At 44.7% G+C, this 20,708-nt stretch overlaps 1 protein-coding gene across 2 annotated transcripts in view; it reads left to right on the top strand.

The window, feature by feature from the left end:
• Positions 1-20,708, top strand: part of GATB (glutamyl-tRNA amidotransferase subunit B) — a 74,078-nt gene that overhangs the window by 9,065 nt on the left and 44,305 nt on the right. The gene's annotated exons all lie outside the window — the stretch shown is intronic.

Here is a 20,708-nt window from a genome sequence, read left to right as displayed (position 1 = left end):
AGTTACAATCTACCCTAATTGAAAGTCATATTCTAAATTGATAAGGCAAGGATAAGTAACGTAAGTCTGTGCCTTTAATACATTCTTGGCCACCGAGAAAAGGCCGCTTCCAGCCCTGAGTTAGCACACTGGCTTGGTTTTGTTTCTTTTGAATGAGGCATGGGAAGTTGGATGTTACTGTGTTTTTGTTTGCTGTTTTAAAATCAGTTAAAGAGGAAAAGATTTTGAGCTCCTCAGAGACAAATAAAATGTTTTTTTTTCCCTGCAAGATTTGTTTTTGTTAAATTTCCAAGGTCATGTTAAGTAGTAATGAGATGTTACCTCTATTAGATTTCCAGCTTCCTGCTGGTGACCTTAAAGATTGTCTCCCCATCCTCAAAACTGTTATTTTACTCTGATTTGGGGAAGATGAGATTTATCCACATTTTAGATTTGCCTGTAACTGAAGCTCAATTGTGGTAAGCGTCTCTGCTTCGCAGGAGTGGTTCCCTGACTTTGTTGTTCAAATTACCCTGGGGGAGTGGGGCACTTAACACAGGAATACATTTTATTTTTTGAATAGAAATATAATAAAGCAGCAAGCCTGAAGAAGTTCTTACAGCAGAGATAAAAATATGGCAAAATGACTCATAATTGGTTTGCTTTCCCCTTGTAGCTAGTATCAGTCATCTCTTGGGAAAGGAATGGGCCAAATCTTGTGGCTCCATGTGCTCAAACCAAGTACACCGTGTCACTGTGACAGTTTATCAAGTCTGTCTTTTTGCCAGATTAAGAAAGGATTGTCACTTGGCACATGGTCAAGAGCCTTGGCCAGGAGGTGATGGATTTTCCCAAGGTCCTCTGGCACCGTGTTCTATTTAAAACTAGGAAGATAAATATCAGAGAGTTCAAAGATGTGAAAGGGGAGCTGCCAAGGAGAGGACTGGGCATCAGAAGGGGTGGGCCGGGCACTGCTGCTTTTCATTATCAATACTTTAAAACACACACCGGTGATAGGCTTAAAGGCGAAGGAGGGGGTATTGATTGAATAAGCTTCCAAAGAGAGCAGACGGATGTCGCCAGCGCACGAGGACAAAGACAGCTGGGGAAAATGTGTCCCTCTTGCCTCTGGGGCAGGGGCATCTCTAGGTGCCAGTTGGTAGGGAAGGTTGAGGAATCTGCAATGCCTTTCCTTTCTAGTCAGCACCATGGATTACACATCGCTCTTTGGGGTGCCATTTCCTTCCTGATGTGTCAGTATCTCTTGCATTCTGGATCTGCTGAGAGTGAGCTTGATTCTTCTGGACCCACAACTGCTTCTGTTCCTCCATCGCCTTCTACCTCTTCCCCCTCGCTCTCCCCCAGCAATAGAGAATTCAGGTTGACATTTATTTCCCCCTCAGCACTTTGAAGACAGTGCTGTCCTCGGGCATCTATTAGTGCTAATGAGAAGTCAGCATCCTTTGCAAGACATTTGTTTCCTCTGGTAGCCTTAGCCAGCCTGTGTGCCCCTGTGGGTTTGTTGTCACTCTGTTCAGCACTCAGTGTGGTTTTCCACATGTGGACTGAACCCTGGGCTAAGTTGATGGTCGCCTCTGCCTCGGCCCCTTGTACTTTATTGAGTGAACCAGCTTCTTGGCTGATTGCCCTGACTGCCACAATGCCTATCTCAGTGCATCAAGCCCCACACTCAGACTAGGTACAGAGTCAAGAGCTCTGATTTCTCCAAACTCTTGCAAACTTGATACCTGCGGGATTGGCTTCCTCCAGTAGTGAAGCTGTTCCACCGGGGCCAGGGTCTTTTTTTTGTTTTTTAGAATATTTATTTTATTTTATTTTTATTAGAAAGGTAGATTTATAGAAAGAAGGAGAGACAAAGATCTTTCATCCACTGGTTCAATCCCCAAGTGGCCACAAGCAGGGAGCTAAATTGATCTGAAACCAGGAGCCGGGAGCTTCGTTTGGTCTGCCACATGAGTGCAGGATCCCAAGGCTTTGGGCCATCCCTTACTGCTTTGCCAGGCCACAAACAAGGAGCTGGATGGGAACTGGAGCAGCCGGGATTAAAACTAGCACCCATATGGGATCAAGGCGATGATTTACACACTAGACTGTTGTGCCAGGCCTTGAGCTACAGTCTTTGACTCCCAGCTTTATACAGGTGTCACGCTAGCTCCCTCCTGGACCTGGACTCTTACCCTGCACGTGCTTTAGATCGCCCACATCTGGCATCTCTTGAGCTGGTTACCCTTACCATAACAATAGCAACGAAATCAGTGAGTGTGTCCTGAATGCAGGCACTGCCCCAACTGCCTTGTCTGCCTTGTGTGTTGAGCTCATCAGAGCCCTGTGAGGCAGTTACCGGCATATCACTGAGCAGAGGTAGACACGCCAGAATCACAGCCAGGAGCCAGGCTTCAGAGTTGATGCTCTTAGCTGTGTTGACGTTCTGTCTGGCTCTTGTGTGCCCTGGATGTCCTGTGGCTTTAAACCCTTCTGAGTGCAGTGGTGCCAGGAGATGGACCCTGTGTGGGTGTGTGTACACACCTGTGAACATGTAGAAATGAAAGGGTATAATGAACATGTGTGTGCCTAAACAAATGTCCAATCCTCCCTGTCCCCACACCTTCCTGCTCCCTGTGTCTGTCTCTTGGGCTGCTGAGGTTGGTGACTGTGCTTCTCAACAGTTTGTAGGGCCACAGGCATTTTATCTTCTCCTTTCCCCTTAGTTTTAAAATTTTATGGAATCTCATCGTATGTCTTCAGACTGAAAAGGTCACTTGGCTCATTTTTCTGCTTGTGGGCAGGGTTACGGCTACACCGGTGGATGGCCCGCTTTGTTTTCATTAGCAGGATTCACACAGCAGATCCTCCTCCTGAGGTACCAGAGTTTCCTTTAGTTGATTAACTAATGATATACCTGCAGAATTAGAGACGGGAACCTAGGCTAGTTGCTTAGTTACTTTCTATTTGCCAGTGTCATTCTGATTTCTCTACCTGTACTAATGTGTATACGGATGTGAAATGGGGAGGCAATTAGGGAAGAAAATGTGAGTTTGATAAAATGCTATGGCAATTACTAGTCTGTTTGTTTCATAATTGGCCAAATGTTTCCAATAATGATGAGGTCTCAGCAAGTTAAAATATCTGCATGTGCAAACCTGCATAGTGTGTGTGTGTCTCCCTGTCTTTTTTTCCCTCACCCTTCTCTCCCTCACACACTTACATTCACTCTTTGTAATCTGAAATGCCGCCTCCCTAAAGCAGAGGAGCCAGGAGAGGACCCTGCTGTCTCCTCCGTTGCCAGCTGTAGGAGTTCTCAGGGTGGCCCGGTAGATCACTTCCTCTAACAGTCAGACTGCAACACAGATTAGGCAGAAATGAACGACTCTGCTCTTGTTCAGCTTGTCTGAAAGCTCTTAGTTGTAGGTACCCTAGAACCCCTGAGCCCCTGTGCATGCCTTTGGTTTCTAGAATGGAAGGTAAGACCATCAGCCCTCATTGCACATATGTATGCAAGAACACCCTTCTCTTTGCTCAGGATCTGCCTACTAAAAAATTTTTTTTATAAATAAATAGATATTGAGACTTCCCATGGCAAAAATGTTTAGAACTTGCCCTGGCAACCAGGGAGTGAAAATGAAAACTTTGTTTACAGTTTACTAAGCAGTTGTTTTTTTCTTTGTTTGTTTTTTTCCAAATCACAAGAGTATGTCCTTTTAACAAGAAGAAAGTGAGAACAGGAATAAATAGGTTGATAAATACGATGTGACACCCAGCCTCTGGTAAGAGACAAACAATGCGAAAACTGTGCTTGATGCAGGAGCCATATTCTGCAACATGGAAATGCAGATTGCCCTAGAAGGGCTCTTGTCTCCCCAAAGAAATGATCATGTGGGTGCTTTGGGATTAATTTTTCACATTTCCTGTGACAGATTCACTTGAAACTGATTAAACCTGTGATATCCCAGCTCTCCAGACATAGCCAATGCTAGTAATAGCTTTCGTTTTGGAGGACCTAGTAGGGTTAGAAACACTTGACTAGATCTGGAGGGTGTCAAACTGAAATAATTTCCTGCCCCTTGGTTCTAAAAAATTATGAATGTTTTTTCTAACTCAGAATTTGGAAACAAGGTAGAAAGTCCCAAAAACATCGTTAGAGAAAAACTGTTTAAATGCATACATCTATAATCAAATCTGTATTATCTGTACCCATTCACACTTAGATGATGTTTAGCTGTTTGACTAAGAAGACAAAGTGTTAGTTTTCTATTAAAAATTCTTTTTTCCATTTCACTGACTTGCTTTCATGTAGTCTGTAGAACTTAATAATTGTGCTGTGTTCTCAGACTTTATTCCTGCCAGTCACTCACTCCCTCCTGAGTCTTGCTTTGTGGGGTACAGTGTTCCAGGGGTGAGGGATGAGGACTGAGCCACCTTGCTCCCATGCAGGAGATGTGTCCATGACCCTTCCTCTGGCAGGTGTGCAGTGGCCCAGGCCTGCCTCTGCCTTGCCCGTCTCCCACAAAGTCAGATGACTCATGGCTTCTGCCTTGGCAGGCAGTGTGAGTGAGCTCACCGCCCTAGGTGGAGAAGCGTTTGACTCCTTCCCTGCCACGGGTCATTTTCCAGCTCGCAGTGGATTCTGAAAGGCCTCCTTCTTCAAAACCGTATCCACTTCCTCCATTTCCCTTGCCCACGAGCCATGCCGTGTTCCCACCTGCAACCTGCATTGCTCGTCAAGCTTCTGCTTTCTATCCATAAATATTTCATGCAGCTGATTGACTATCCTTTTATGTCTGCTTATAAGGAATTCTTTGTTTCAGGTTCTAAAAAGCTGCTCCAATCTCCAAAGAGTTTCAGATACTTGGAAATATATATATAAGCTGTTTATGGTGTTGTTTCTTGCAGTTTTTACATTCTTGCCTTTAGGTTTATTGGGTATATGAAACACAAGGCAATCTTTTCAGTAATTCAGTTATCAGCAGTGTCACTATTGCTCAGTTTTGCATGAAAATGGCGTTTTTAAGCACTGTTGGTGTGTCAAACTATCTGATCCTACAGTAAGTAGAAGTCTAAAGATAGCCCTTCTATTTAGGTTTCACATTAAAATTGTTTTCCTTATTTTTGCTGTCTTTTACCCCTCAACCTCGTTTTTTAAGCTGCCGTCTTTATATCTGGCACTAGAGTACCCTTCCTGTTCAATTTCCACCTCTCAGTTATTATTTCTGATCCTGCCATAAACCAGAGAGTCACATGTGTTGATGTCAATACGAACAAGGCTCTGAGTAGAGACTTGTCTAACAAAACAAACTATGCAGGCAGCATGGCAGCTGTTTATGGAAACTGTTTAGCTTCTTGAGGCTGTAAGTAGGAAGAGATCTCGAACATCCTTCAGTCGAGTCCTTTTAGTTTACAGATGTTGTGACTTGCCCACAGGCACACTGTTACTCTATGTCGGCCTCAGCTCACGCTCGTGTTTCTTACTCCTACTTTAATGATCAACTTCCAACTTATGTTCCATTATAGCTGGAGTTGCTGGGAGTCTGATTTTGTAAGTGGCCATTATTTTGCAAGTATGAGGATCTCACAATGGTAATAATTCCATTAGCAGATATGTGGAATATGTTTAAGCATGTGCACACATAATTGTGTGTATCCAGAGGTGTTCACAGTTATACGCACATTGGATTATCAAATCCTCCAAATTTAGGATCTAAATGGAGGAGGAGAGAGAGCAAGTGAGAGAGTAAGGAAGAAAGGAAGAAAGAGAAGAGTACTGAGTTAGAGAGAGAGAGTGAGTGAGTGGGAGGAAGGAAGGGAGGGAGAAAAGAAGAGTGGATTTAGAAGTGGGTGAGGAGAGCTGTGACCTGATTGGCCAGCTCTGACTGCAGACAGCTCTCAGCTCTGTTTGTGAACACTTTAAAAAGGTTTTTTGAAAAATGGAATTATGAATTTGTTTTGGTGCAAAATTTTTGAAAGCTGTCCGTATGAGAGATCTTCAGAAAGAGTATGGGAAATTCATATTATGAGAAGTATACATGCGTTTCAAAAATTTCTTGCATCAAAGTGAACTTACCTTTTGATTTTCCATTACTTTTTTTAAGTGCCCTCACATATCACCAGGCAGATAATGGTCCCAAGGGAAAATTGTTTTAGGATCTTGTGTCTTTGCTTCCCTGCTTGCTTTTGACTATTTTCTCTACAGTATCTCCCAGTTCTCTAGTGCCTGCCGTATGTTTGTCTGCTGTGCTCTTTAAACATCCATTGAGGTTTCTTTACGGAGAGTATTCATTTACAAGAATTCTTTTAAATCCCTCATCATTTTGAAGGTATCGTGTTCCTTTTCTGTGTAGTCAAATCTTTATTTCCTTAGGAATTTTTGTTTCACTTATTTTATACCCAGTGTTCAGCAGTCCTGTTATCTGAAGTTCATGAGTGATCTTTTACTGCTTTTTGTGTCTCTGCTGATTCTGGCGAGTGGCACAGTGGCACATGAGTGTTCATGTGTACTGTGTAATTTTGGGTTATGAGAGCATGTTTGAGCAGGGCTTTCTTTTTTTTTTTTTAAGATTTATTCATTTATTGGAAAGTCAGATATACAGAGAGGAGGAGAGACAGAGAGGAAGATCTTCTGTTCGATGGTTCACTCCCCAAGTGAGTGCAACAGCTGATGCTATGCTGATCCGAAGCCAGGATCCAGGAACTTCTTCCGGGTATCCCACACAGGTGCAGGATCCCAAAGCTTTGGGCCGTCCTCGACTGGTTTCCCAGGCCACAAGCAGGGAGCTGGATGGGAAGTGGAGCTGCCGGGATTAGAACCAGCACCCATATGGGATCCTGGCACATTCAAGGTGAGGACTTTAGCTGCTAGGCCACGTCACCAGGCCCGAGCAGGGCTTTCTTACTGGGAATCTTGCAACTGGGTTAATGTTGAGTCTTCCCAAAGAACTTTTTGCCCTTGCTTTTGTGTGTTGTTCCAGGTCTGCACCAGGGTTTGTGTTTGATTTGTTAGTTTGTTTAACAGGGAGTGAGCCCCCATCTGCCGACTCATTCCCCTGATGTCCACTGTGGCCAGAGCCAGAGTCAGGGCCATGTTGGGAAACAGAAATGCAGTCTGAGTCTGCCTTCACCACTGCATCGTGGGTTCTGCATGAGAAGGAAGGTGCAATCAGGAGCCAGAGCTGAATGCTGAACCTGGCTGCTTCAGGGTAGGGTACAGCTGTCCTAACCCACCTGCCTTAGCTGTGTGGCCAACTCTCACACCACACTGGGGCTGTTTTTCAGGTTTACCTTTTAGTTTGGGATGTGTGTATATCCCAGGACCAAAGAGGTACTCAGCTTGACCCCAAGCATGCTTAAGAACAGACTACCACTTCTTAAGACCTTTTTCTTTTCCTGAGCCTGAAATGTAAGCCAAGACTTTGTTAAGGTTGGAGCCTCACAGAGGAAAAGAGGATAGACCAACATCGCTGGAGCGGTGCCCCTGCTGCTGGCAGGAGTGCATCAAGAAAGGCGTCTTCGCCCCCGCCCTGCTCCCCTGCCTTCGTATTTTGTACATATTGTGCTGCCTCACACCAACTAGGGCTGATGTCTGTCTTCTTTCTACCCCATCATACCTGTCCTCTGGTCACAGACACACAACAGGTGACCAAGCCCTCTTCACATTACTCATGAAAGGGTTCACCTGTTCCCTTTAAAGAGGATCAATTTTCTCCAGCAAAAGGCTCATTCTTAATGACTCAGTCCCTTAACATTTGTGTGGAAATGATGATGGCATCTCATTTCTCAGAAACATGATCGGATCTGGAGGAGCAGGTGGCTGTAATGGGTGAGAAGGAGAACTCTGGGAGGAGATTGCTTTATTTCCTCCGATTCCCTGAGAGTGCTTGCCAGGGTGTCCACCCAGCTACTGCTGGCTCTGCAGAGCCTCACCCACCCAGTGGAGTGTCTCACTTTCCAGTGATGGGATGCCTACAGGAGCGTACTCATCACTCCCAGACTCGTTTCTGAGGAGGAAACCTTCGCAGTATTGTGTTCAGGAAATGCATTTCTCGCATTTCCACATGCCCTTATTGATTGGTTTTCCTCTCAAAAAATGCACTTGGATATGATAGCACAATAACAACCTGCTAGAAGAGTCAGTGCTTTACCTAGAACTTTTATGTATTTAATATGAATTTTACATCTGACTACATCAAAAATTGTGTAATACTAGAAAGGTCGGTAAGGATGTGTGGAAAATAAAATATCGACATGTTGCTAAGGATGCCCAGGAGTATGAAAGCTTAGGGGTCTTTCATGAATATAAATATGCAGTATTTTTTAGGGAAAAAAATTGGCCAACCAGTGTTCAGTGGCACTATTTCTGTCTCTGACATTCAGGTAGCACATGCAGGCTTTGTTCTAGTGATTTATACTAGGAGCCTATAATAAAAATGCAGCCTGAAATCATGCAGCCAGGTACTGTTCATTTTTCTTCCACGGACAGTTCCAGAACTTGAAAAATTACAGCCAACCTGGAAGGACCTTCCCTCACAGAAAATATGTGCCCAGCCATGGCCACTATCCTCTTGGGGTTCTGTGCATTATGGCATCATTGGCCGTGCTGAGGAGGCTTCCAAACAGATATTTTAGGTACTAAAGCCGAGTTTCCAGGGGCAGGTGTTCGGTAGTAGGTTCAGATGATGCTTGGGATGTGGGCATTCCATGTTGAGTTCCTGGGTGCAAGTCCCTCCTCTGCTTCTGATTCAGCCACCTGCTAACGCATGCCCTGGGGAGCAGCAGGTGACAGTCCCTGAGAGCCAGGGATGGAGTGAGTCCCAGGCTCCTGGTTTTGGCCCAACCCGGCCCTAGCTGTTGCTAGCATTTGGGGAGTAAACTAACAAATGGAAGAAGTCTCTGTTTCTTTCTCCATCCTTCCCTCCCTTCCTCCCTCTCTCCCCCTGCCCCATCTTCTTGCCTTTCAGTCACTCTGCCTTTAAAAAAATGAAAATAAAATTTTAAAAGGAGAGTTTTCTGCAAAGATAGTCTGTGGTTTGTGGGAAGTCATTAAGAATACAGCCTCCTTTTCTGGGGACATCTGAGAGTCACTTGAAAAGTCAGTGTAGAAATGGGATAGAGAGGTGTGTGTCGGCTTTATTGCTGGTAATGGCTTAATCAAAAACTACAACCTGATGGGGAGCCAGATGGTTGCTGGTACTCTCTGCCTAATTTGATCTTGGCTCCCTCAGAGTGCAGGCCTTCCACTTGTAAGGAAGAGCCTGTGTCTGCAGAAGGCCTGTCACGTGGCCTGGGCGCATTAGAGCATGCCATCTCTGTGAGCATGCTGCAGAGAGCACCCACCCGGGCCCTGTGCAGATGGTGTGTAGAATCCTACTTAGGCCCAGCCCTTCTGGGGGACTGACCCACATAGGCTTGGTTCCATTTGCCAAGTTACCTGTCAGAAATGTCCTTCTTCTTTTGTGGACAAGAGGCCGAAGTAGAAAGCCAAGTCCTGCCGTGTAGGCAGAGAGCATGTGAGGGGAAGTGGCCCGGATTCCCCAAGAGAAGAAGCATGAGTCCAGCTGTAAGGTCTCCCTTGTGTCTGGAAGGAGCTACAATGGGTTCCATGGAATTCTTGATCCACACTCCAAGCGTGTTCTCTGCTCAGAGATGGCGTGCTCCAGTGCGCTCAGGCCACGTGACAGGCCTCTGCTCTCTGAGGTTCCTGGGCAGCCAAAGGCCTTTCTGAGTAGGCTCTTTTTGTATCTTCAGCTTCACATTTAGTATTGGTGGGGTCGGGGAGAGAATTGGCGATCTTCTCCACAGCAGCATCTTGGAGAATTTTTCTCCTTTGCTCTTTTAAAAATCTTGGCAACACGGGCAAGTCATTTTGCTCTTGGCATCTGAGATGACAAGTGTGGGCTTGGTGATTCTGGCATGGTTAGGTAGTCAGGCTGCACTCCTCTGAAGAGCATTCTGTCCCTCATGGCTGAGGGCTCTTGCAAGCGAGTCTTTGTGCTTCCTCCACTGGGTACATCTTTATCACACGGACTGGAGCTGGGGCAGGAAGAACAGGTGAGACTCAGAATACATCGGTACTCTCAGGAGCCTTAACAACATTCCATTCCAAATTGTGATGTATGAATCTCCTTTCGCAAGTGTAGGAACAGGATGCATAATCAAGGGTCTTTGTCATGCTCTGCAGCTTGCTTTGGAGACACAGACTGCAGTAATATGTGATTGTCAAAGTGTTTCAAATTGGCAAGGGTATTTGCCAACTCATAAGCCACCCCAGTGAGCAGGATCAGGGGCTTCAACCCCAAGTGATAGGAGGAGGGCCTTACTGATTTAGCAAGGACACAAGGAGGTCACGAACACAGATAAAAATAGAAGAGAGAACTGCCTAGTCCCTATTCTTAGCATAAAGCGCCACGCTCTGTTCTCTTCTGCAGTATTCGCTAATTGTTTATTTCCAGCAGTGTGTAACAGGGAGTCTTTCCTTTAAAGCTTTTCATAAACTTTGAAGATGCCTGTAGTCACTCATAACCTTTTACTTGTAATGGTCAGCCAGCTAGCTTATTTACCTTATTTCTTATTCTCTTCCATTTTTGCATCTATGCAGAGAAGTTATAAGAAAGCACTTCATTAACATTCAAATGACACATATATTTTCTGTTACTAAGTTTCCATCATTAAAATATAAACACAAGGGCCCAGTACAATCGCTTAGTAGCTAAATCCTCACCTTGCACTCCTGGGATCCCATATGGGCCCTGGTTCATGCCCTGGCTACCCTGCTTCCCATCCAGCTCCCTGCTTGTTGCCTGGAAAAACAGTTGAGGACAGCCCAAAGCCTTGGGAGCCTGCACCCACGTGGGAGACCTGGAAGAAGCTCCTAGCTCCTGGCTCTGGATCAGCTCAGCCTTGGCCATTGTGGCCACTTTGGGAGTGAACCAGTGGACAGATCTTTCTCTCTGTCTTCCCTTCTCTGTAAATCTGCCTTTTCAATAAAAATGAATAAATCTTAAATACAAACCCAAGAGCAATTGGTGCAGCAGTTAAGTTGCTGCTTGGGATTGAGTGTCTGGTTGGGGTCCTGATTACTCCACTTCTGATTCAGCTTCCTGTTGCCTGCTACCTGGGAGGTAGCAAATGATGGCTCAAGTACTTGGGCCCCAGCCACCCATGGGGGAGACTTGCATTGGATTCTAGGTTCTTGGCTTCTTGGCTTCCTCCTGTGCTGGCTTTGGCAGCCATTTGGGAAGTAAAACAAGTGGAAGATTTCTCACTCTCTCTCTCTTTCTCTCCCACTCCCTCTTCCTCTCTTTCTCTCTTTCCTTTCTAATAAAATTAAAACAAACAAATAATAAATAACATAAAATAATAAAGTAAATAAAAGTTTTCAAAAATAAAACGTAAACCTGAACACTTCCATTTCACCATGGCCAGAAGTATTGTGCCGGGGGGTGGTGGGTGGTTCTCCTAACACTCCTGAAATGACTTAAGAAAGTGGATTCACAGCAGTGTGAGGAGCAGTGAGACTTCTGCAGCTTGTCTTCCGGAGAAGCGTGGGTGGAGGATGCTTGTAGATATTTATGTAATGAGGCAACAGGACCGAAGCATGAGTGCAGAATAAGACAAGATATACTTACAGCTTTAGAAGCAATAAGTCTTTCAATTAGAAAGGATGTAACTGAGAAAAGTATTTTCCTAGCAGTAAAAAGACTCTTCCTTCCATATTCTTGAAATTATATTAGTATATATAATATACATATAGACTCTTCCTTTAATATTCTTGAAATTGTATATGTATATATGATATACATATATGTACAGATACACATGTATACATATATAAATACACTATGTAGTATTTCCCTGTGAACAGATTTGTTCATGCTACATGAACAAATACATGCTGTATCAGACTTCATTGCTTTTGCAGCATGCCTCTTACTTGCATCCATGGCATAGGAAAGGTTAGATAGAGAGGTGGGTCTATAGAATATTTTCCTAGGTACAGCTGCTTTTCAGCAACCATGAAGGAAGCCTCAGGTCCACAGCCATTGGGTTCATCAGCTCCTGTTTGCTTAAGGCTCTCTCCCTCATCTCTTTGTAGTCGGTATTCTCCTTGAGTTTTTTGTGGGAGGCTTCTAACATTCCACTATCCTCTCGGGTAGGAAAATTAGCTACTCCTGCCTGGCTGGTGTTTTTTCTTTTTGAAAATAGTCAAACTTATGGTCTTTCAAGACCACCTGTGGCTGACCATCCTGCATCTGCACCGTCTCCCCTTTGGGTGAGCGATTAGAGAGTAAGTTGCAGACGTGATGGCCCCTCATCTGCAACTACTGCTCACAAGAAAAATGATTCTTGTACATTAGCACAGTGCAGTTGTCCCATGCGGGTTATTTGTGTAGATGCAGCTATTGTCTAAGGTACTATTGATGTGCACATTTCTACAGATGGCTCAGTAGCATCCATCCTGCATTTTTTTCTCCAATCCAGGAGCAGGTGAAAGACCACACACACACAGACACACACACAGACACACACACAGACACACACACAGACACACGGTGTTTAGGGGTGGGGTATCATGTTTCTTTAGTGCCATTTTTTTTTCATTTTCTTTCTTTTCTCCTTTTATTCCTCCCCCTCCCACCGCCATTTCCTTTTTTTCTCCTCTCCTCATCTCCTTTTACAACTTGATCATTTTGAAGTATCTAAGCCAGTTGTTTTCCTTATATATCTATTCATAAGGCAGGCATAATTAAGGAAATGGGAAATTTTTCCATTTGTAAGCTTGGCTTCTTTTTCCCCATCATTTGAACCTCCATGATTGCCTGGCCCACTAGGAAGCCTCTAGCAAGAAGCCATGTTTCTGTTAAAGATAGCCTTTTCTTCCTAAAAATATGTGTCGTGATAGAGTTCTTCAAAATATTTACTTCTCAGGACATTCATGAGACTAGAACCCGTGTCTCTAGGAATTCGCTTTTGACAATCCCAGGGTCTGTAGTATACCCACATGAGCAGTGGTTACCTGGCTGCATGTCTTATTTAGGGTTTGCTTGGCTCAAGTCCGTTCTTTTCAGTTCTCAGCAGTAGGTCTTTTGACTCAACACTAATCTTTATGTAAGGAAGAAGCATCTCATTCTGGATCATTAGGGCCTTTTCAATGTTTTACCTTTCTGCTGATCATGTCTGAGTTTCAGGGATTTGAAATCATGTTGTCATTCTGCCGAATCTGCCAGGTAGAAAGTGCCAGGAGCGCATTTTGGGACTGATCAGAAAAGCCCTGCCAGTTTCAGTTTGGGGGAAAATGCAAACTGAGTGGATTTGTATGTCTTAGACTTGATAATATGCTATTTTTAAAGTTACAAACAAAGGCAAAAAAAATATTGAATTGACGTAGGAGCTATTTTTTCTTAGTTAAAGATTCTGGCTCCAGTGCAATGTTTTATTCAAAAAGAACACTGGAAGGTATCTTTTATATTTTTTTGTTATTCATTTTCTTGAATCCTATGTCTACTGTCCCTTCAAATATCTTCTCCGTTGACTTGCATCAAATTTCCAAAGTAGCTACTACATCAGAAGACAGAAAGTCACCAGTGTGTGGCAGGCAGTGGTCAGATGGGGCTAACAACCAGCTGGATTAGTGGTAATTATTTGTAGTTATTCGGCTGCTTAAAAGCTGATTTCTTTCAGTTAGGAATTGGGAGCATCTTTCCAGTCACAGGCAAACATGCAAAATTACCCAGGAAATTTTTGCATCTCTATAAAACTGAAAATGAAGTAATATAAGCTTTCTGAGTCATTGAGAAATATGGTCTGTGTTCCACTGGAGATAACACAGTAATTATCGCAAAAGGTGTTGGTTATCATTTAAGGGGGAAATATTATGTTGACATACAACATAATTTCAGCATCTGTTGTGCCTTGCTTGAGATTATAAATCCAGGCTAATGGATCTGTGGAGCTGTTCAGCCCTTTTCTCATTAGAATCCCTACATCTGAAAGAGTCAGTGGAGATGGCAGAGATGGGTACTTTGCATTTAATAGCATTTCCACTCTGAAACTAGTATTACTGTATATCTGCCCTGTGCTGAGATATTTAACTTACAAGGATCCTACAGAATAACTAATCTTAACAGGTAAGGAAACTAGACCTAAGAACTTGGATAATTTGCAAAAGGTTATATATACAGTGAGTAAGATGGTGGAAGTGAGCAATTCAGATTTAGGTGTTTCTTAGGCAGTTTTGCCTAGCTCATCAATTTGTAAAATTTGTAAAAATCTTCATCAAGAGGTCAGCTTATAATGACCAGTGAGTAATACCAGGTTTACAACTGTTCAGAATGTTGTGGAAAAGAGGAATAGAGACCAAGTTAACCTGCACACCCAATTGGTCTTTTCTGCCAGCCAGTCTGTAACCTTCCTATCTGACATGGCCAACTGGCCAAGGGTGAGAGCCCATACATGTGCAGTGTCACTATTGGACCATTGGCCTACAGCCCCAAAGTGACACCTCCTACCTCTAGGCTGTGTCATGTGAGGGCTCCTTATACCTTGGCAGTTCTAGGGCTCATACGAGCCAAAGGCTTGCTCTTTCTCTTAATCCCAGAGGTAGGTCTCAGATCTGAGTGTTGCCATGGCCCATGGAAAAACAGGTTGCTCAAGTGCCAAAAGCCAAGCTGCCATAGACTGCCTTATCTGATTGTGACTGTGGGCACGGAGTGTGCCAGGTGGGAAGAGCCAGGAGGGGGATGGAATCCCAAGTGGGCTTCTGACGCTGGCTCAAGGAAATGTTCTTGCCTTTGACCCTAACTGTTTCTGAGAGGTGGAATTGTACAACAGGCCCTGGGATAGAGAGGAATGGCAGAGCTGAAGAGCGCGTAGGCTGCTCTTTTTTGGAACCAGAATTCTTGCTATGTGATGGACATTTGATTTTTTTCCTTTTGTGAAAAAAGAAATGTAGCATTCACCTGTTCCTTTTCCATAAGTATACATAGCGAACATAACTAGTTATGTGAGTATGTCCTGACAAATATTTTATGTCTGTATAAAACTAGTATTTTTAATGGTTGAATTCCATTTAAGAATTATCTGCACTGGCCAGTTTCAGCAAGCTTGGTTATTACAGCTCAGGTTTTGTAATTGTTTTGGGTGATGATAAAAAGGCTCAGTGGTGAGAAGGGATGTGGAGGTGAAGAAATGAGGGAACAATTTTCTCTACCATAATGAAAATTTATCTGCATGGTAGGTTTTGCTTGGAATACGAATCAGTGGGAGTTCATGCTTTGAGACAAATTTATGGCTAGCAGTAACATAAAGGCCCATTTTACTGCCTTATTTTTACTTAATAAATCTTAATTACTTTCCCTTCATAAATTAAAGCATTTACCATGCTATATCCTAATCATCAGATTTGTTGTATATAGCATCAATTTCACAGAGTAATTGCCATTCGGGCTTTTTCAGAAAACATGACCTTGTAGTCTTTGTTGCAGTGCTCCAGAGGAATTGCCAACTGGATTACCAGTGACGATGCTGGTCTTGCCCGTCACTGCCTCGTTTTGTCAGGAAGAACTGATTTGCACTGCACCGACTTGGAGTATGATAGCATTGTGGGCTTCTGAGCTGAGTGGAAGGGAAGAAAAATGCTGTGATTGGAAAACCGGAAAAACACAGCTTGAATTACATCCCAGACTCCCCAGGAGGGAGCACAGCAGCCAGCTCTGGGCAATAGATTTATTTGTAATTAGTAAAATTTCACGTAAAAGTACTAAAATCCTAAAGAATATTTTGTTGACTTAGGTAGGTCATAGAATCTTTTTCTTGCTAATTTGCTCAGCAGATTCTTTCCAAGTACTTCTTGGCACCTTGGAGTTCACTTCAACCTAGGTTGAATTGTCACAAATGTTCCTTTATAAATTAGTAACGTTTCACAATTTTTGGCTCCCAAAATGTGAAAGAGGAATCCATGAATATTTTTGCTTTTGTTGATCAGAAATGTTTGAAAGGCCCTGTTTTATAGATTAGCTATTCTTTTATCAAAAGAAAACTTTATGACCCTGTGCAATGGTTCAGTGGCTAAACCTGTGGCTTGCATGTGCCTAGATCCATATGGGCGCTGGTTCATGTCCCGGCTGCTCTACTTCCCTTCCAGCTTCCTGCTTGTGGCCCAGGAAAGCAGTCCAGGATGGCCCAAAGCCTTGGGACACTGCACCTGCGTGGGGGACCTGGAGGAGGCTCTTGGCTCCTGGCTTCAGATTGGCCCAGCTCTGCCCATTGCGGCCACTTGGAGAGTGAACCAGCAGACAGAAGATTTTTCGCTCTGCATCTCCTTCCCTCTGTAGCAATCTCCCTTTCCAACAAAAGTAAATAAATCTTAAAAAAAGAAAAAAATTCAAGGGCAGACGTTGGCCTGTAAGTTGATAACTGCTTCTGGCTCCCAACTCCAGCTTCTTGATAATGCTGCCGTGGCAGGTGGTGCTGATGGTGCAAGTAATTGGACTCCTCCCAGCCACGTGGGACACCTGGCTGTGGTCCTTGGCTGTAGTGGGTTTTTAGGGGCATGAACCAGCAGATGGGAATCCTCTCCGTCTAACTCCCGTGGTGTCTCCCTCTTCCCCTTTCAAAGAATGAGTTCTAAAATCAAGTACAAGTAGTGTGTGTCTTGCTGGCCGTGGCCCGTGTGTCCTCAGATCCTGCCTCCCCATGCCTGGCAGCAGGGCAGCTATTCCTACAGGTGTGGGATCCCAGAGTCAGATCAGCTGCTCTCTAGCTAGAAGCTTGATGGAAAACCGGAAGTAGCAAAAAAGCAATTTCTGCTTCCCTCTCTGTCCCCAGTAGCCTCTCTGGTAGTGGCTGCATGCTATGCATGGCTGCCATGGCAGCCCCATAGCTGTGGCGACATGGCCTCTCCCTGTCCCTCCAGCCCTGAGACCCTCCCATGATGCTTCACAGCTGGATCTCTGCTCTAGGGTGGAATGAAGTCTGTGGGCTCCCTTTTCCTTGGCTTATTTGCTAAAAGTGGCTCCTTTTCACCTGATTGGTGTGTTATGTGAAACAGTGTTGCCTTTATTTCATAGCTTATAGTCTTTGAGCGTTGATAAAAGAAGTGTTAAATTGCTCATTACCTCAGTTCATGCTTGCTCAGCTGTCATTGTGTTGAAGTGATGAGGCAGAGAAGAACGAGGCGTAGTGACAATTGCCCTGGTGGGCCCAGTCTGATTGGGGCAACAGCACTGTCCCTGAGTGCTGTGGGAGCGGAAAGAAACGCGATATGGGGTAGTGGTGGGGGTTGGAACAGAGTTTGCAAAAGAGGTGACATCTAGGATTTTTTTTAAAGATTTATTTGTTTTTATTGGAAAGGCAGATTTACAGAGAGAAGAGACAGAAAAAAATCTGCTGTGGGCCTGGCACAGTGGCCTAGTGGTTGAAGTCCTTGCTTTGAACATGCCAGGAGCCCATATGGTCGCTGGTTCTAATCCCAGCAGCCCCACTTCCCATCCAGCTCCCTGCCTGTGGCCTGGGAAAGCAGTCAAGAATGGCCCAAAGCTTTGGGACCCTGCACCTGTGTGGGAGACCTGGAGGAGGTTCCTGGCTCCTGGCTTCGGATTGGCACAATGAGTGAATCATTCGATGGAAGATCTTCCTCTCTGTCTCTCCTCCTCTCTGTATATCTGATTTTGCAATAAAAATAAATAAATATTAAAAAAGAAAATCTGTCTGCTGGTTCACTCCTCAAGTGGCCGCAACTGCCAAAGCTGAGCTGGTCCAAAGCCAGGAGGTTCTTCTGGATCTCCCACACGGGTTCAGTCTTGAGGCTTTGAGCTGTCCTTTACTGCTTTCCCAGGCCACAAGCAAGGAACTGGATGGGAAGTGGAGCAGCCAGGATACAAACCAGCACCCATATGGGATCCCGGCGCGTGCAAGGCGAGGACTTTAGCAACTAGACTACTGTGCCATGCCTACAACATCCAGGATCTTGTTAGATGCTAAAATCTTGGTCAAGCACACAGGAAGAACGGTGTTTCTTGCAGAAGCAGCAGTCTGTACAAAACTGCATCTTGTACTTGGCCGCATTAATGTTGGGTTACGAGCAGTGGAGGGACGAGGAAGCGCGGAGCGGTCAGAGGTGCCGTCCCGATGGCCGCTGCAGTCTGTGCCAAGCCCCTGGATTCCATTCTTTTGGTGAAGGAACAGAGGAATTACGTGCATGTTTATCCTTTAGAAAGGGCACCCGTGACGGGCTGGGGGAAGAGACAGACAGGTGCTTAGATGCGGAAGTCATGCTTAGAGCAGGTGGTGTTTGAAGCAAGGCTTCAGTTAAGCCCGGGTGTGTGTGGAGGAGGAGGAAGACCACATCTATTAAGAAAGAACATGTAGAACTTGGTGTTTTGGGCATGTCCTGGGAGTTGCCGTTAGATTGTCTGTGAGGCCAGGGAATACTTGCTTGCTTAGGATGAATAAATTTTCAGACCCGAAGACCGTTTCTCAAATTGGGGTCAAAATGTCTTCATAGAGGTCCCATGCACATCTGAGTTGTTTATGCTGTGTTCCATGCTGGATGTATTTTAGATTCTAGACTAATTATGGCTACAGCACCACTCAGGTTTTACAAATAAGCCAAACAAGTGCTTCTCTTCATAAACAATTCATTCCCACCTCTCCCAACTGCCACCCCCTCCCGCCCCCCGGTCATTACCCCTACTAACCTTTTCCTGGCCCAGCTCTTCCTGGCCTCTCTGTGTGACTCATGATATATGTTGGCTGTCCACTGCGGAATCGTCCCTCCTACCTCTGTCTAACACTGCCTTTTTAGAAAAATATTTGTCTTTTTGTGGGTACTTGTGTTAGTCTCAGGAGGCTAGCAATAGAACCTCCTCTGCTCATTGAGAAAACTCTTTAAGTCCCCTCATCACTAAGCCCTCTGCTTGGCAGAGTCTGTCCAGAGGCTTCCACAAAGTTCAAAGAACACAGTGCTTGTCCTCTGGGAGCCTAGCATCTGGAGGCAGATCTACTGAATTAGAACCGTGGAAAAAAATTAGAAAAACCACCAAATCGTATCTGCCCAAAACAAATTTCAGTGCGGTTTGGTTTAAGGCACGGCTCTCGAGTTGTGACCAGGTGTAACTATTCTTGGTAATTAAACACACTTTGTTCTTTGAAGTTCAAGAGCGTGGTGACTGGGAGCCTGGGGTTTGGATCTGACTTCCTGGCTGTGCTACTTATTAATGAGCTGGTCTTCAGATTATTTGTGGAAAAGGCATATTCTTTAAAAAAAAAAAAATCGTAACAACTGAAACAAAAAACCACGTGGATTTCCAAATGCCTCTGCACTACAGCAAACTTAGCTTTTAATTCCTTCTTCCATGGACCTTGTGAAGTTTGGGTAGGTGTCAGTCACCCTTTGCTATCAGTAAGGGGCATCTTGAAAGGTTTATGGCTGGGATTGCTGAGAGGCTCAACAGACACATGCGCATGATGGGCAGCACATGTCCAGACACAATGCCAGTGCAGTAAAAACCCTCTGTTGGTCATGAACTGAAGCCAGAGGGGCGTGCCAGGTGGGTGTCCTGAGCCTTGTGCCAGGTGGGTGTCCTGAGCCTCGCTTTCCTTCCACTAACAGCTCTTACAGCTAGCCCCAAGATCCATCGTAATATCCATCACAAAGAAATTTCTGGAGCCTTCCTCCTGTAGGACAGATCATTTTGAATTTTCAAATTATTTCTGATTCCATCAGACGTGATCAGTTGCCACTTCAACACACTTCCAGAAACAAGTCTGAAGGCCAACAGGTGACAGATGATGGTGTCTTAGTGGAGACTGAGGCATCTCCTGAGACGTAGCATTTCCTTCCTCATCTAAGTTCACCGCACATGGATTGAGTGCTGCTGGTTGTCAGACTCTTGGTAAGGCTCCAGGGATTCCAAGAGAAGCAGAAAGTTCCTGACCGCCTAAAACACAGGCTTGCATGGAAATATGTGTAAGTTCAGGGCAAGCACATGGCAGGTCAGGAGAGGTCGGCCAGGAGGATAAACAGGGAGGCTTCATGGAAGCGGTGGCACCTCAGTCAGATTATGAAGTTTGGGGAGAGTCAGATCAGACTTGACCACTCCTGAGGGTACTATAGCAGGAGGGAGATCGTGAAGATCGGAGCCTTGGGGGCCACAGTGGGACTTTGGCAACAGAAGGCCACAACATTGTGTGTTTAACAGCACCACCTGGTATGGAAACAACACTGGAGATGCTGGCCAGCAGATCCCTGGCACCACTGTACATTCACTGAGGGCAGGGAAGAGTCCTGGTTATCCCTGTATCCTCCTTGTTTAAGACATTGTAGACTCTTGAGGTTTTTTTTTCCCCCCCTGAAATGATGGCAGCCCAAAATTGAATTTTCCACTTCTGCATCCTATCCTGAAAACCTGCTGACCCGGGCCTCCATCTGTCACCAGCAGCTTGCCTAAGATCTTCATAAATTCTTTTTTCTTGGCATTCTTTTAACTGGTGCTCTCTGTTTACAAGCCCCTCTGTGCAATTGTAGTGTGGTGGTGATTGATGCTTATAATTCTGACCCTGAAGTACTTCAAGGCTTCTAAATCATCAAAAAAAGATTAAAGTATATTCAATATCGCTCTGATGTTTGTGTGTTTTACTGCATTCTTATTCTTTGGAAATGGATGGTTTATCAAGTGCCTTTGTGTTCGCACGTCATTGAGCGGGCACAGTGAGAGGCTGTG

Source organism: Ochotona curzoniae, unplaced genomic scaffold (assembly GCF_017591425.1).
Source record: "Ochotona curzoniae isolate NIBS_2020 unplaced genomic scaffold, NIBS_Ocur_1.0 scaffold_4506, whole genome shotgun sequence".
Lineage (NCBI taxonomy): Eukaryota > Metazoa > Chordata > Mammalia > Lagomorpha > Ochotonidae > Ochotona > Ochotona curzoniae.
The sequence above is the reverse complement of the archived record's forward strand: the minus strand, read 5'-3'. Positions and strand labels throughout refer to the sequence as shown.